Source organism: Felis catus, chromosome D1 (genome assembly GCF_018350175.1).
Source record: "Felis catus isolate Fca126 chromosome D1, F.catus_Fca126_mat1.0, whole genome shotgun sequence".
NCBI lineage: Eukaryota > Metazoa > Chordata > Mammalia > Carnivora > Felidae > Felis > Felis catus.
Window position 1 is genome coordinate 26,458,307 of NC_058377.1, and position 18,097 is coordinate 26,476,403.

At 45.0% G+C, this 18,097-nt stretch overlaps 1 long non-coding RNA gene across 1 annotated transcript; it reads left to right on the forward strand.

Moving 5' to 3' along the window:
- The first annotated feature begins 2,080 nt into the window (after positions 1 to 2,080).
- Positions 2,081 to 15,177, forward strand: LOC123380406. The gene is made up of 4 exons (XR_006586125.1): positions 2,081 to 2,424; positions 6,396 to 6,508; positions 6,763 to 6,880; positions 14,041 to 15,177. It is a non-coding gene; the product is annotated as an uncharacterized LOC123380406 (long non-coding RNA).
- The last annotated feature ends 2,920 nt before the right edge of the window (positions 15,178 to 18,097 follow it).

Below are 18,097 nucleotides of genomic sequence, written 5' to 3' on the forward strand. Positions count from 1 at the left end.
CCTGTCAGGAACTGCATTAAAAGTTTCAGAATATTCAAAGGTGGGATTTTGAGATGGCCTTTTTGGGCTCACAGAGCACTCACTATACTTGAAGAAGAAGACTATGGCAAGGAAGGCAAACAGAAGTGCTTGTGAATAAAGTGAATAAAGGTATGAAATTAAGAATGTGAAGGTGTATCCAGGAAATAATAAATAAATAGTCCAAGATGGCCCAAGAACAGGGCACCACACAAGATTTTTCTATGTAGCTTTGAGAGCAAATACAGTGAGGAACTAAGAAGCTAAGGGCTAAATGCAGGTTTGTACCTCTGAGAGATCTTGCCGCCACAACACAGCATAAAAGTCACAGAGACATTTTATTTTTATTTTTTTTTATTGTTTTTTTTATTTTTAAGACAGAGCATGAGCAGGGTAGGGGCAGAGAGAGAGGGAGGGAGACACAGAATCTGAAGCAGGCTCCAGGCTCTGAGCTGTCAGCACAGAGCCTGACGCGGGGCTTGAACTCACGAACTGTGAGATCATGACCTGAGCCGAAGCCGGACACTCAACCGACTGAGCCACCCAGGCGCCCCCACAGAGACATTTTTTAAGGCATTAGCATGAGGAAATGGCTTGCGGAATTCATAATCTCCTATACCTACCTTTTGCCTCTAACTGGGACTTCGCTGGAGACAATGCCTTGACCTAAAAGAATGAATTCATAGTGGGAATACTGAGCTCCAAGTTAGGGCAGTAGAGGTAAGGATTACAAGACAGGTGAGCCTGTTAACATCCCTCAAGTGCCAGCACATTCTACCTGCATTTGGCAATCACACTGAGCATGGGGTCAGGACATCTGAGTTCCAGACCTGGCTCTGCCACTTGTTTGTAGTGTGGCTTTGGACAGACCTCTTAACTTCTGTGAATCTTGAATTCCTTGCCCATAAATTGCAGCTAGAGTATCTGTCCTGCTTATTTCACAAGATTTCTGTAGATGAAGCAATGCACAAAGTGCTTTGTCAACTATTAAGCATCAGTGAAAGGTAATGTGCTATTATTATGACTCTAGGTAGCCATAGTCCTCCTCTGTTTTGGGCCTCTTGCCCTTTGCAGGCTGACCACCTCTCCTTCTTTCCATGGGACATACCCTGAGTCAGGGGTGGTCTCTCTCCACTGAAATGTCTGCTCAGCACCCCATCTCTTAGAGTCAACCATGAAGGGGTATCTGTGACTCTCATCTGGGGCCCCCAACCAAGAACACTTGAGTCCCACCCACCTTAGGCCACCACACATTCTAGGGGAAACACCTTGGTCTTGTTTGGCCCCAAAACTCACAGAGCCAACCAAACTATGACAGGAATAAAGTCCTACTTGGTGAATTTGGGTTTTGCTATTCTTCTGTAGTGGTTGATGCCATAGCTATGGCTGTGCCATTGTTTATCCAGACTATTAAGGCTCTATTTTCCATAAGATGTTTTTCTTATATTCCATCCAGAACTGACTTGTTCAGAGCTCAGGACTGCTAAAGACAGCAGAGCCAAGCCAAGGACCTCCCAGCGTTTACCCAAGGAAAACCCATATTAAGGGAGAACCTTAACGTACGTAGGTGCTGAAAGAAAACAAAGTCAGTTCTCACCCATCTCCCTACTCAGACCCCCATGACCAAGTGTCTTTCTTTCTCCCAAAAAGGAGATCATAGATTATGAAATGCCTTCATGGAAAAAACAGCCGCAGGGCACCAGCGTAATGGGATTGTATCCAAAATCATTATGTCATGAAAAGTTGCTTTTCCCAAGTACGCACAGGCTGTTTTCCAGCGTTCATCCCAAATCACTTTTTATGGGGAGATGGGGCTGAGGAGGCGGTTTATAGCCAGAGAGATGCACAATCCCCCAATTCATCCCTTTTGGCTCTGGATCCTCTCATGTTACAAAGGGTTAGTCCCCAGCCCCAAGGCACTATGCTCTCCTCCTGGCCGTGTCTCCCGTCATCCCTTTTTACGTATTTAGAGGCACTCTTGATAAGAGAATTGCTGAACTGGTGTTTGCATTTGTCCTACTTCACAAAGCCTTGACTAGAGCAAGCCCTCTAAAGCTGGGGGGGTGGGGGGTGGGGGGTGGTGAAAACAATGTTATCTCTGTACAGGACATGCAGTAGTCTGGGTACCCCAGGAAAGGGAGACGATGGTGTGATGTAACGTCACGGACACTAGTCCGGGAGTTCCGGTTCCAGCTCTGTCATGAAACAACAGCTCACCTACGGGATCTGGAGGTAGCACCGAAATGATCTGCCAAGTTCTATATAGTGAAAAACTTCAGTGAGTCCCCGAAAGGACTGGGTCTTGCCACTGTCAGCCTGATCATGCTGAACAGAACACACTTGAGCATGATGGAACCCTGACCGCTTTTCAGGAGCCAGCATTTCATTTCTGTTCACAGAAGAGAGGTAAGGACTGTGACGGAAGGAGGGGTAGGTGGAGGGAGAGGCAGGTGCAGAGGACCGGAGATAGTCATTTTCTTCAGATGCCTGGGGAGATAACTGGTCCACCCAGTTTAGGGGCCAGTTCAAATGGCCTGGAGCTAACTATATGAAAATCAAGGGAAGGGGTGGAATCTTAGGAATGAGGCCACTGCCTACTCACCTGTAACAGAGAAGATCATAGTAGCAATGGGTCCTGAGACAGCTGTGTGGGTAAAGGGTAGACTGAGTACAGGGAACAAAGCTGAGTAACTATGAGAGCAAGAAGAGTTGCCTCTTGGGGCACCTGGGTGGCTCAATTGCTTAAGCATTTGACTCTTGATTTCATCTCAGGTCATGATCTCACAGTGGTGAGATGGAACCCCGTATCGGGCTCTGTGCTGGGCATGGAACCTGCTTGGGATGCTCTCTGCCCCTCCCCCGCTTGCATTCTCGTGCTCTCTCTCACTCTCTCTCTCAAAAAAAAAAAAAAAAAGCTATCTCTTTACTGCCTCACCCACATGAAGATTGCCAGGTTCCAACAAATTCTGGATTTTTGTATTTGATGGTAGGTTAATTTTCATAATCCTGAAGAAATGTATAAACGTGAAACAGATGTCCAGATTTTGTACAGCTTTAAGAAGCAAGGATCTGATTGCTCAGTATCTACCTGTGTAGACTATAGCTTTAATAACCTTCTAACCCATGGCCAAATCCTTCTGGGGATCGCGTCTATGGCAATGGGGAATTCCCAAAATTAACTCAATCCAGCCTCCACACAAGATATTAATATGAATGCCATGTTGATACGATCAAGATAGCGTTAATAAGTTTCCTGGTTTCAACACTCCAGCAAGAGTAGGGGAAGTCCCAGGCATAGAACAAAGTTCAGTTGCTTTACTTCCCACTTTCATATTGTTCTTCAAATAGTCCTTGTCCTCTACACCTAGAGAACCCAGGCTTGCCCCCAGTGGGGGACCCTCGGAGAACCCTTCATACGGAACAGAAGGATCGGGCCCCTCAAGGGGGCTGGAGATCATGCAACACTAGAGCCAGGGGGCAACTGAGTCAAACAATGGTCAGTTCAGTTCCAAGAGTAGCACTAACATTGTGGTATGTATTTCCCACCAACAAGGACATTTTCCTACACAATAACAACGCAATGTAAACATCAGGAAATTAATCATTTACCTTACTATCATCGAATCCCCACACCCATCCAAGTTTTGCCAATTGTCCCAGTAATGTCCAGGACAGCATGTGGCTTTAGTCATCCTGTCTCTTTTCTCCTCTTTAATCTGAAACATTTCCGTGGCTGTCCCTGACTTTCGTGGCCAGGGTACCTATGAAGATTATATGACAGTTATTTTGTAGACCGTCCCTCCATTTGGATATGTCTAACGATTCCTCATGATGAGATTCAGGTGATGCATTTTTTGGCAAAAATGCCCCAGAAGTGATATTAAGTTCTACTTACATTCTACTAGTGGGTACATGATTACACTTTGCCTTATTACAGCTGATGCGAAGTCTGACTACTTGGTTAAAGCGATATCTGCTAGGCTTCTGCACTATTAAGTTGTTCCTTTTCTCTTTGTAGGTAGGAGACTATTTGAGACTATAAAAACACTCCAATCCACATCAAACTTTCACCCACTAGTTCTAACATTCATTGATGTTTCTTGGATGAATTCACTTCCACAATGGGTGCCAAATGGTGACATTCTAATTTCATCTTTCCTTCTAAGTGTATTAGCTGGCATTCCACTGCAAGGAGAGGCTTTCTCTTCTCTTCATCTGCTTATTCCCTTTAATAAGCAAATAAGGAGTCCCTACAGACTCCTGGATTCAACTTTATTCAATGGGATATAATTGGTTACTAACATTATTCATTTTCATGTTGAAATTATACCAGATTTGGTCATGGGGAACCCCATGGCCCCTGGCTTCTGGGTCCTCTCTACCTGTGTCCATCGCTGTATGAGCACTTCCTTACTTTCTAGCACAAGGAGATATTCCAGGATCATTATGTCCTTTCTCTGCCACACGCATGAAATCTTTCATTTCCCCAAGGAGCCCTGGCTCATTTTCGTGGAGAATGGAATTTAGAAACTAAGATCTGAGCTCTCAGTGTGCTTACTGCTATTAGGGTGTCACTGTTCTCAGGACCTCTCAGTGTTGAGAATGCGTGCCCGCACGCACATGCACACACCACACAACACACAACACACAACACACACCTTTAATCTGTTGTGGCAGGAAAATCAACAGCTGCGTATGGGTGGTCAGCAGGGATGGGAAAGAGGAACTATAAAGGGGCACGAGGAAACATCTGGGGTGATGGATATATTCACATGTCCGATTTCAGCAAAATGTACATTTTAAATATGTGCCCTTAATTATATGTAAATTATACTTTAATAAACCTATTAAAATGTTGACATCCCCAGATTCACCATACGAGGTAAGTGGTATTCTATGGATATCTAACACGAGGGCTTCTGAAGTATCACTTAAAAAACAGTAATGAGTAGAATTTTAAATCAAGAAATTCCTCCTAGGTTCAACAAATGTAAAGTATAAGTGATTTTTATACCTCTCTAAAAATGTTTACTAAATTCATATGGAATGTGAACTTTGTTTCTTTGGAATTTTTATAATATTTAATAAGTGGAAATCTATTCTGAGTACAAATTTTTATTCTAAATATAAGTGAATACTCTGGTTTCTCTTCAGATCGTACAAATCTTTCACTTTTTACTAAATATAAGTGAATTCTCTAAAACAATGATAATGAGCAAAATCAATAGTAACTATGTAAGAAAAATCATTTGTATGCATGAAAAACATTTAGTAATTTCTCTTTTAAGCTCTGTGACAAAAAAAAAATATGCACTTCGAAATATACTCAAAAAATCCTGAGGCTCCTGGCAGGCTGAGTCAGCAGAGCGTGTGACTCTTGATCTCAGGGTTGTAAGTTCAAGCCCTATATTAAGTGTACAGATTACCTAAAAATAAAATATTTTGGGGAGTCTGGGTGGCTGAGTCAGTTCAGCATCCAACTCTTGATTTCAGCTCAGGTCATGATCTCACAGTTCATGAGATCAAGTCCCGTGTCAGGCTCTGTGCTGACAGTGCAAAGCCTGCTTGGGATTCTCTCTCTCCCACTCTCTCTGCCCTTCGTCTGCTCAGGCGCTCTCTCTCTCTCTCTCTCTCTCTCTCTCTCTCTCAAAATAAACATTTAAAATAAATTAAAAAAATAAAATCTTTTATAAAAAATCTTATATACCCTTTGACCCAATAATTCCACATCTAGTAATTTATCCTAGGAAAGAAATTAGAGAAACACCGAAAGATATATGGATAAGTATATTCATCACAATATTATTTATAATATGAAGAATTGTAATCAGTCTAAATGTTTGATAAACTATGGTGCAACAATACAGTAAAACTGAAGTGAATGTTAAACTGCTAAAAATATTTAATGGCATGGAGAAATGTCTGTTATATATTTTAAGTGAAAAACAATGTGAATATAATATCATTTTTCTGGAGGGGGGAAGAAACAAAACATATTTGCATATACATATGTGTGTATGTTTAATTTATGTGTGTATTTTTTACATATGTTAAATATACCAAAATGTCGGTGGTTGTTACTTCTGACTGGTAGGGGTGTGAATATTTTTCTTGGTAGTTTTCTGTATTTTCTAACTTTTATCCAATTATAGGTATGTATGTATGTATCTGTAGGAACCCACCATCCCTTATCTATAACTCAGAAATCCAAAAAAAAGCTTTCAAGATGAAAAGTTTTAATAAAGTGAGTGCCAACTCGTTTTGCAACAAAAACCTGGCCTGAATTGACATGAAACTTTACGTAGTTTATAAATATTCGTCTTTACCTAGTCTATATTTATCCCATATTGTGTGAACATGCTTATATTTCACTGCAGAAAGGATACTGCCCAAACTCCTGGAGGTGCTACATAGTATTTGTACATGTATTATTCTAACATTCAAAAACATCTGAACCCCGAAGAATCTGTCCCCAAGGATTTCAGATAAGGTATTATGGAAAATATTTTGCGATTAGGGGAAGAAGGCGGGAAGGGAGGAAGGAAGGAAGGAAGGAAGGAAGGAAGGAAGGAAGGAAGGAAGGAAGGGAGGGAGGGAGGGAGGAAGGAAGGAAGGAGGGAGAGGGGGAAGGAGGGAATCATTTATTATCTGGGTGGAATAAATAAAAGTCCTAGAAGGGGTGTCCAGGACAAATTACATGCAATAAGATGTTAAAACATAATTTTGCTGTTGTTTCTGCCAAAGCTCTTCAGCCAAAGGCCACAGGAACGCACAGGTTGGGCTGGATACCTGTCACAGGGGGGAAGAACGTGCATGTGAGGGAACCATGGAGTGTCTCAGTAAGAGGACGTCAGAGCTTGCTGTAAGATTTAGCCTTTTATTCTGTGATTGGCAAGAGGGCTGAAGGGAGGAGGGGTTCATGCTAGAGTGGGTGCTTTCAGAAAGTGGGTGCAGTTGTATGACCGGGTATCTCAGTAAATCTTATCTAGCGGAGGGGAGGCCGGAATGAGGACAGAGCTGTCATTGGTAAAGTAGCAGTCATTTCCTGCAGCCAAGAGAGGGTGTGTTTGGTATTTGCATGAAATGCAGTGACTTGTTTTTGTCTGTGCTCAGACACGGTTGTAAAGCCACCTCGCTCTGCCTCGTTTTATCATGGCCTCAGAGCACCCTGAGATTGGTACTAATGTCCAGTGGGAGAATAACGTGGCCCAGCCTTGAGTGCCAGGCCAGCTCCTGAATGTCAGGGGCTGTGCTTTTTTTTTTTCTTTCTCATCTCAATGTCAGCTGAGGCCCAGAGCTGTGGAAAAAAGGGTATCAGGGGCCCCACATTCTAAAGAGGGAGTGACTGGGGTGACTGGGTGGCTAAGTCGGGCAAGCGTCCGACTTCGGCTCAGGTCATGATCTCCTGGTTTGTGAGCTCCAGCCCCACGTTGGGCTCTGTGCTCCAGCTCAGAGCCTGGAACCTGCTTCGGATTCTGTGTCTCCCTCTCTCTCTGCCCCTCCCCCACTTACACTCTGTCTCTCTCACTCTCTCAAAAATAAATAAACATTTTTAAAATTTTAAGAAAAATAAAGAGGGGATGACATCAGCATAGAACTTGATAAACAGGACACAAATACCAATCCAGTAACCCTGGGCCCATCACCCACTTGAGTCTTGAAGACCAATAGGCATAGATTGGAGCCAGGAGTTTGTTGGAAAAGAATATCACTCATGGACGCAGGAGGTGTTTCCCCTCACCCTTAGCCACAAACCACAAAAGTGTTCAAAGGTGAGAACCTCAGGAATCTCTAAAGGTGAGAGGCCAGCCAGATCCCAACTGCAGAGAAGGGGAAGAAGGGAGACTGGGAGAGAGCCGTGTGAGCCCGAGGACCACCTTGAGTCACAAGGACCACCTCCAGGGCAGAGGAACCCCAACAGGCACTGTCTGCTGAGGAGGGGGCCACTGGGAGCCAGGGGGTGAGAACACAGAGTGGGGGGCACCTAGGTGGCTCGGTCGGTTGAGCGTCAGACGTCAGCTCAGGTCATGATCTCCAGGTTCATGGGTTTGAGTCCCGGATCAGGCTTGCTGCTGTCAGCACAGAGCCTGCTTCAGATCCTCTGTCCCCTTCTCTCTCTCTGACCCTCCCTGCCTCATGCTCTCTCAAAAATAAATAAATGTTTAAAAAAAGGGGGGGGTGCCTGGGTGGCTCAGTCAGTTAAGCGTCTGACTTCGGCTCAGGTCACGATCTCATCATTCATGGGTTCGAGCCCCGCATCAGGCTCTTTGCTGACAGCCTGGAGCCTGAAGCCTGCTTCGGATTCTGTGTCTCCCTCTCTCTTGCCCCTCCCCTGCTCACACTGTCTCTCTCTGTCTCTCAAAAATAAATAAATGTAAAAAAAAAAAAAAAAAGATACAGGTGGGCTGACCGGATCCAGGACCCCAGCACAGAGACCTCCAGGGAGCCATAGAAACCGCTCCACCGTGAGCCAGGATGAGTTCAGCCACTATTCCAGAGGCCACCAAAACCAGATTATATCCTGCTTCCCTTCCTCCATCTCCAGAGAAGTCAGACCTGTGAGTGGGGAAGGAAGAGGGTAAGGGAAAAGAAGTAAAATAGTGAGGAAGCCACCCATGCCCTTCCCCTCACCCATCTCCCAGCCTGAGACAGGTGCACCCAGGGTCAGGGACAAGCTCTGGGTCAGGCCAGAGACTCAAACTTGAATTACTCAATGGACTGGACTCTGTGATAGCTCCAAAACAAGATTTTTTAATATTTGAGAAGGACCAGAAAAGCTACAGGATCAACCAATGACATCTGTAAGGAGAAGAAATAGAGATTCAGACAAAAGCAATGGTGTGAAAGAGTAAAGTTGCTTTCTGCTTGTGCCCAACATGTGTGGTTTGTTCAGTAAGTCGTTAACAGTTATGTGGCCACATTTTTTTTAAATTAATAGCCTTTTGGGGGACAGTTTTAGGTGTGCAGAAAAAAAATTGAGCAGAAAATGCAGAGAATTCTCATACCCTCCCTCTCACCCTGCCCCACCCAACCACCCACAATTTCCCTCATTATTAATATCTTGCATTTGTGTGATGAGCCTGCAATAGCGTGAGGCCAATAAACCAAGATTGATACATTATTACTGTCTAAAATCCACAGTTTACATTAGGGCTGATTCTTTATGTTGTACATTCTATGGGCTCTGGCAAGTATATATCCCAAATTCTGCATTCTACAGTTTGTCTATCCATTTACCTATTGAAAGACATCTTGGTCAATTGCAACTTTCAGCAGTTATGAATACAGCTTCTATAAACACTGGTGTGCAGGTTTTTGTGTGGATCTAGGTTTTCAACACATTTGGGTAAATAACTAGTAGCCCCATTTGTCAAAGACTTTGTCGAGCTTTGTAAGAAACTGCCAAACTGTCTTCCAAACTGGCTGGGCCATTCTGCATTCCCACCAGCAGCAAATGGGAACTCCTTTCACTCCACACCCTCACCAGTATTTAGTCTAAACCGTGGTTTTGACTTTAGCCATTCCCATAGGTGTTTTGCTAGTAGATTTTTTTATTTTTTTTTAGTCATTATCATTGTTTTGCTAGTAATTTTTTTCTTTTTTTTTAACTGTATTTATTTATTTACTTATTTATTTTGAGAGAGACAGAGAGCAAGAGCTGGGGAAGGGCAGAGAAAGGGAGACAGGGAATCCCAAGCAGGCTCCATGCTGTCAGCATGGAGCCCAACGTGGGGCTCGAACTCACAAACCATGAGATCATGACCTGAGCTGAAATCAAGAGTTGGACGCTCAACCAACTGAGCCACCCAGGTGCCCCTTTTGCTAGTAAATTTTTAAACCAGCTTTCCAGCAAAGGGGAAACTCCAAAGGTCTCCCAGTTTTCTTGATGGAAATACTCCCACCACAGCCAATGTAAACAACCAAAGTGATGTCACTGAACACAGAGTACAGGAGTGGGTGCATGTGCAAATGCTCAGTACAGAGAGTGGGCTTAACCATTCTTCACAAATCTTTCTGTCATCTTCTTGGACTGGATGGCCACTACTCAATCATGAATTTGATGTCCTAGTGCTCAGAGAGGGGAAATCATGTAAGCAGCTTCCTGTACAGAATGCAGGATAGCAAGTGGGCATTTGGCCATCACTAAGTCATTCTTATCAATGTCTGGTGCTACAGAAGGTCTTCCAACCTCTATAAAATTTTGCCCCAAGTTATCTACAAAGGTTTATGCTACCAAGACTCTGTCACCCGATACCTTCCCTCTGTTGAGCTATTTGGGGGAAACTCTTTCTTCTCTTTTCTCCCTCACCTTTCCTCATTTGTCCTGCCCTCATTGAAGAATTTAGTTGGTGACCATTTGATGGAATAGTTTAGATGAATACTGATCTAGAAGCCATGAGAAGACCCCTGACCCCTTGCCCCAGCCTCCTATTCTGACCCCCCCCCACACACACACACACACACACTCCTCTCAGCTCCCCTTATAACTATTCTGGGATCATCCATTTTATCTCCATGGCCAATGAGGTTTCCATGGCTTCTAGGAGGACATCTGATAGAGGTGTTAAGCTTTCTGAAATAAGACAATTGTATGTACACAGGGTTATTTTTTAAAACCTCCATGAGGGTTCAGTTATGTAACTGATTCCTCTCTTCCTCAAGCAATCTTTCTTAGTCATCAATAATTGGAGTTGGTAATGATCGTTCAATGATTTAGTGTTCAGCAATTATTTGATTAAGGCTAAATTTAGCCTTTATGTGTGAGATGATGCTTTGAAGTGTGACCAAGGCTCTGCAAGAATGAAGCAGGTGCAGACATGAAGTCAAAGCAGGAGTGTGGGAGCCAGACTCCTGGGTGACAGTAATCCTAATCCCCTTGCATAGAGGGAAACTTTAGTGCAATTAACAGACAGGAGAAATAGGGGTGATCATCCCAGATAAGTGAAGTAATTTGTCTAAAAGGAAAATGGCGGGGCACCTGGGTGGCTCCGTTGGGTAAGCATCTGACTTTGGCTCAGGTCATGATTTTACAGTATGTGAGTTGGAGCCATGCTTCAGATGAGCTGGAGCCCTGCTTTGGGTGAGCCCCACTTCTCTCTCTCCCTCTCTCTCTCTCTTTCTCTCTGCCCCTTATGGGGTGCTGTCTCTCCTCTGTACCCCTCTCTCACTTGTGCTCTCTCTCAAAAAATTAATTAATTAATTAATTAATTAATTAAAAATAAAAGGAAAATGGCTCCCCATGGACCTGAAGCTCCCTGCTGGCATCCTCTGCCCCTTCTAAGTGCCCTGCATTGAGCCCAGCTCTCATCTTGGGCAGATTGTGCAACCCCTGGAGATTAATTTCCTCATCTGTTAACTGAGACTGCAAGCCTTTCGTGATGGGCAGGTGGTCTGGCTCAGAGGGCACAGCCGTGGTTGAAAGCAGGCAACAGGGAATTTAAGACTGGTTTTGTCACCATTGGTGCTATGTGACCTTGACTGAGCAAAGCATTTAATTTGAACCTGTTTCTCTCTCTCTCTGCTAAATAAGGGCAGTGATGATGATGATGGGCTAGTAAGTTACAAAATGCCCACTGTAACTCCTAGCCCATAAATGATCTGTTAAATCTGATCTGAACCCCAATTTCTTGGCCTACAAGGGTGCACAGCCCTTTCCACAATTTCTGTGAATTCCTGTGCCTCCCTTTTCAAGATTCTCCTGCCTCCAGGTGTCTGTTGGTGCCTGTTACCTCTGTCATGCCCCCACATCATCCCAGATGTGAGCCCAGCCCCCTACTGCCATGAAAAATATACTTGTATACAAGCACCTCATGGATTCAGAGAAATTCAATATGGAGCAGCTGGCCAAGGAGTGGGGGGGGGGGTCACTTCATACTCCTTCTCCTGTACCTCCCTAGCATAATATACAAACCGTCCCCATGCCTGTGCAGCATCCAAGTCCCCCTAAATTTCGGCTTCCATTCCAAAGTACAGATCAAAGTATTTCCCCAATAAACTAGTTTTCTCTTTCTAAGGGAAATGCTGGTCAATAAACTTTTTCCCATTGGATACAGTTACAATTACTTGCACAGATTCACTCTGTTTATAGGGCACTTTAAAGGCCATTTCATTCAAGCCTCACAACAACCCTGAGAAAGTGCGATTTTACACATGGGGAAACTGAGGCTCAGAGACGTTAAATGACCACCAACATTGCACACCTGGGAAAGGTGGGGCCTGAATTCAACACCAAGCTGATTCCAAAGCCTGTGCTTTTCCTTCTATCACCTGGTCTTGATTTCGGATGCCAAGGATCCCCTCAGGACTCACCAAGGTGATCATCTGCTCCCGGGAAGACATTGGCAAGCCATCCTCTCCCTGCCAAGAGGACAGGAAACCCTACCTCTATACGCAACCCCCCCCCCACCTCCCCGGTGGAAAGCCTTGTTGTTTCACCACCAAGGAAGCAGCAACAATCTTCAAAAGGCCTTTCCCAGGAGCAGAAGGAAACACGCTGCTGAACAGAGGACACAGGTCAGGAGGGAGACATCTTCTCTGGCTTTTCTCCTTCCTGTATTTGTTCTTCCACGTCCCTAATCAAGCCCCTCACTCCCTCCTCCCTCAACCCCAATGATTCCCAACCAGGGCATCCATGCCCTGCCAGCAAGGTGAAACTCGTGGTTTGGGACACAGGGAGAAAGCAAGAGGCAGACAGGGGCCAGGAGTCCGGGCAAGCACAAGAGGAAGGTGTGGGATCAAGTCCGAGTCAGGCTTGGAGGTGCAATCCAGGCCAAGACAAGTGACGCGTTGGGAGCAGAGTACCTTAAGTACATGTTATATGTAAAACCATTTTAAGGATTGACAACTAATTCTCAGGTAACAAGGATAAAGAGGAGAGAAGCAGGAACCTATCTTAGCAAAATATACCTCAGAAATCTGTTTGGTTTTGGAAAGCAACGTGCCTCAGACCGGAATTTCACTCTCTGACCAAGTTGGGCTCAGGCTGGCAATAAAATGCAGTTATAACCTCCTGAGCACACTCCCCACCAGCTGACTGTGGCGGGAGGTGGCGGAGAAATGTGCTGGGCGGTCTGGGTAAATCAGCCTTGGATTAAAGATTGGCTATGGATAATATAGAAAAGAAATACCAGCAAGAAGTCCACAGTTGACAATGCTACCTAAAACATGGAGGCGGGGTGGGCAGGGCTCAAGGCGAAGGCCACTCCCCTGTACAAAAATGAAGAGCCTTTTTAGATCATCAGGTAAATTATTCTACCCTTACATTTACACAGCACTTTACAGTTTAGCCAACAGTTCCAAGGACATCGTTTTATTTAGGAGACTAAGTAATCTAGACTCTCGAGTTACGGTGCTTTGTTTGAACACCAGCCACACCACATGCTCTTATGTGACTTTATGAAAATTATTTTCTTCCCTACGTCCTGGGTTCCCCGTTCATGCAATGGAGACACTTTTTTTATTATTATTATGTTTGTTTTTTTTTTTTTTTTTTTGAGAGAGAGAAACAGCGTGAGAGTGGGAGAGGGGCAGAGAGAGAGGAAGACAGAATCCAAAGCAGGCTCCAGGCTCTGAGCTGTCAGCACAGACCCTGACCCGGGGCTCGAATCCAGGGACCGTGAGATCATGACCTGAGCCGAAGTCTGACGCTTAACCGACTGAGCCACCCAGGGCCCCACAATGGAGATACTTAAGGATTCTCATCTCACGGGGTTCTTATGGGGACTCAAAGAGATACCCATTCATTCATTCAGCGGAGTTCTGAGCAACTCCTCAATGCCAAACACCGCTCTAAGCACGGGGAGCAAATTATGTCAGAAGATTTCTCTCTAGAGTGTTCTCTCCAGTGGGGAAGACCGAAAATTGCCGTAACAAATGAATGTGCTGTCATATAGATCAGGGGAAGGCGAGCTAGGAACACAGTTGAGCTGGCTGAGTGGGACCACAGGGCCTGGCACCTCAGAAGCGCTCCGTCTCTCAGCGACACAAAGCAGTAGACAGGCTTCCAAACTACATTTTTTACAGGTGAACCCCTGAGACTCAGAGAGGTTGATGACCTGCCCAGGACCACACAGCTCACAAAGGCCAAGCCACGACTCAGAGTCTGCCTTCTGACTCCTACTCCCAGGCTCGCTCCCTGCCTCTTCTGCTGCTCCATGAGGAGGAGAGAAGGCCAGGGGCGGTGAGGCTTGGAGGGGACCCACTGGCAGAGAAGCTGCTGTCACTGCAGCTCTGACCCCTCCCTCCATGCCCAATGAGCCTCCAGAACTTGCCCAGCAGGACACTCTGGGGCAGCTGACAGCAGGGGCCACCCTAGGCCTAGCGCCTGTTAGGAGGCCTGTTCCCGAAGGAGACTCCTAGAGAAGGGTTCCCACGGTGTGGAGCCTGTCAGGGTGCCAAGTGGAAACACACCAGCTTGTTTTATCGACTTTCCAAGCAGTTGAGGCCTCCAGACCTGTGGTTAGAAGACAATGAACAGAAGGCAGCAAAGAGGCTGAACTGGCAGCCTGCATCAGTGGGGTCGGGCAGCCCCTCCCAGGCATCGTCTTCTCTGGGGCCTGGGCAGCCACGGTACATGATGTCTGCCTCCTGCGGTCTCCTGGAGTCATGGGCAGGGCTCCAACGGCCAGCCCTGCCCAGCAGCCTGTCTGCAAACAGGCAGGGAGCACACTTGGTGCAGAAGGGACCCATCTGGGCTAGAGCTCCAACAGGCCTCAAAGCCATCCGTTGTCAGGCCAGACCACAGCTGTGTGGGGCTGTGCCTCATGCATAGACTTGCAGCCCTGCGTCTCCACAGCTGGGGCCATCTGACTCTCACTCACAGGCCAGGCCCCACCTGCCCGGAGGATTAATCTAAACACACAGGGAGGAAGCACTGTTACCCTCGGCAGCGGGCCCCAGCCAGAGACCTGACACCTTGCTCCTGCTTGTGACTGGCTCTATTTTTCTCTGTGCCTTCATAACTTGCTGACCCTTCCAGGAAACCCTGATTCAACTAGTCTTGCTGTTTCCAGACCCCTCTTCCATTCATTTGAGTGTCAACCTTGTCACTAGTGTCTAAGACTCTGTGATGGGGCACCTGGGTGGCTCAGTCGGTTGAGCTTCCGACTTTGGCTCAGGTCATGATCTCACAGTCCGTGAGTTCGAGCCCCACGTCGGGCTCTGTGCTGACAGCTCAGAGCCTGGAGTCTGCTTCAGATTCTGTGTGTGTCTCTCTCTGACCCTCCCCCGTTCATGCTTGGTCTCTCTCTGTCTCAAAAATAAATAAACATTAAAAAAAGAAACAACAAAAACACCTAGTGTCTAAGGCTCTGTGACATCTTGACAAGCTTCCAGATGCTACCTGCCTACCTTCTTAGGTCTTGGAATAACATCGGCACTGCTAATATATCTGCTAGGTCCCACACTGGATCACCCCAGTGTGACTGCCATAGAGGCACACCCATCTGATATCGTGCTCTACCTGGCCAGATAGCAGCCCCCGACCCCAGGACCTGTGGGACCTGCATATAGTCCTCATACTATTTTCCCCACCCTGGGGAGTAGGGCTAGTTCCAGGGCCTAGCCTGCATCATACCACTGCACCTAACCGGCCCTGCCAGACCATGTTCCAAGATACATGTTAAGGTCTGGGTTTCCTAGCTCCGAGAACAGTACGAAGGTGGTGTTACAAATTCAGTTTTATAAATATCTTTTTTTAGCTTTATTACAAAAATCCGAACAACAAATTGTGTGCACAATTAAAACTAATAGTTCCCAAACGGGTGAACGAGATACCAGCTCACACCTGTCAGAACGGCTAAAACTAACAACTCAGGAAACAACAGATGCTGGCGAGGATGCAGAGAACGAGGAACCCTCTGACACTGCTGGTGAGAATGCAAGCTGGTGCAGCCACTCTGGAAAACTGCATGGAGGTTCCTCAAAAAATTAAAGATAGAGCTATCCTACAACCCCAGCAATGACACTAGTAGGTATGTATCCAAAGGATACAAAATTGATGATTTGAAGGGGCATATGCACCCCAATGTTTATAGCAGCACTATCAAAAATAGTCAAATTATGGAAAGAGCCCAAATGTCTATTGACTGATGAATGGATTAAGGAGATGTGGTGTGTGTATATATATAATGTATATATATAACGGGATATCACTCAGCGATCAAAAAGAATGGAATCTTGCCATTTGCAACAATGTGGATGGAACTAGAATGTATTATGCTAAGCAAAATAACTTAGAGAAAGACAAATATCATATGATTTTACTCATATGTGTAATTTAAGAAACAAAACAGATGAACATAGGGGAAGGGAAGGAAAAATAAGATAAAAACAGAGAGAGGGAGGCAAACCATGAAAGACTCTTGAACACAGAGACCAAACTGAGGGTTGCTGGAGGGGTATTGGGTGGGGGGTGGGCTAAATAGGTGGTGGGGATTAAGAAGGACACTTGTGGGGATGAGCACTGGGTGTTATATGAAAGTGATGAATCACTAAATTCTACTCCTGAAACCATTATTAACTTGGATTTAAATTTAAAAATTTTTTTAAAGGTACAAACTTGCAGTTAAAAAATAAGTCCTAGGGTGCCTGGGTGGCTCAGTCAGTTGAGCATCCAATTTCGGCTCAGGTCATGATCTCACAGTTCTTGAGTTCGAGCCCCGCATCGGGCTCTGTGCTGTGTTGCATGTCTTCCTCTCTCTCTGCCCCTCCCTTGCTTACGCTCTGTCTCTATCCCTGAAAAAATGAATAAATTTTTTTTTTAAGTTTTTAATAAAAAACCAATAAGTCCTGGAAATATAATGTACAGCATGGTTACTATAGTTAATAAAACTGTATTGTATATTTGAAAGTTGCTAAGAAAATAAATCTTAAAAGTTCTCAGCACAAGAAACAATAAACCTCTGTAACTATATATCCTGATAGATGTTAAGTAGACTTACTGTGGTGGTCATTTCACAATATATACGGACATCAAATCATTAATTACATTGTGCACCTGAAACTAATGTCATGTTATATGTCAGTTGTATCTCAATAAAGCAATAGCTTCCCCCACACTCTTCCTAATCTCAATCCCCAGAAATATCCATTCTTAACAGTTTGGTATGTATCCCTCCACTCTTTTTACATGCACACTCACAGTCCACATAGAATTCTTTTACACAAACAGGAACATATTATACAAAGTGTTCTGCACCTACATTTTTTTTAATGTAGCAAGGGCATTTTCCTATTCAGGACACGTAAAGAGCTAACTTGTTGCTTTAGTGTCTGCTATAGTATTTGTTGCATAACGTTTAATCATTCCCCTGTTGATGTACAATTAAATTGTTTCTAATTATCCACTGCTACAAATAGTACTGCAATAAACATCTTTGTGCATACATCTTTTTGTACTTCTGTTCTTCCACAGGCTAGTTTCCAAGAATTCTTGCTATTCCGTTTTATTTTGCATTCTTTGCTGATTGGTGAGGTTGGTGCACTTTCCTCTGCTGATTGGCACTTCGTAGCTGTCCTGTGAATGTCTTGCCTGCATACTCTGATGCCTGCAGGAACACTGAACTCTCCAGACGTTTACTTCTACAATCCCTCTGTCTCCACCACCACTGACCCTGACCTTCTATTGCATCAGCCCAGAGTGGAATCAACGTTTCCTATACCTAGTTTGGTTCTAATAGGCCTACAATAAAATCACATGCCTCTCATAAAGCTCCCTGAGGTGGAAGGACCCACTGTTCTCTTGCCCAATCGTGCTCACCTTCAGAACCATGCAAAGCCTAAGTCAAAGCCGACTCCACTATCAGATCCAGCTGATGATGGAGGCAGAAGGCTCTGGAAGTCTCAAGGAGATACATTATCACGTGAGGATGAGTGTCCCAAATGGAAGATGAGGCTTCAGGCGGGGACTGTGGAGGAACATGATGAAGGATTGGAGAGATGTTCAGAATGAGAGCAATGAGTTTTGTCCTGGGACGTGTCACAAAGTCCTGAGTGATGAGGTCTTATCCCATCCCTTCTTCCCTCACACCTACTAGAGGCAAAAGGTGGTGGGTAAGTGACATAACCGCACCTGCCCTAA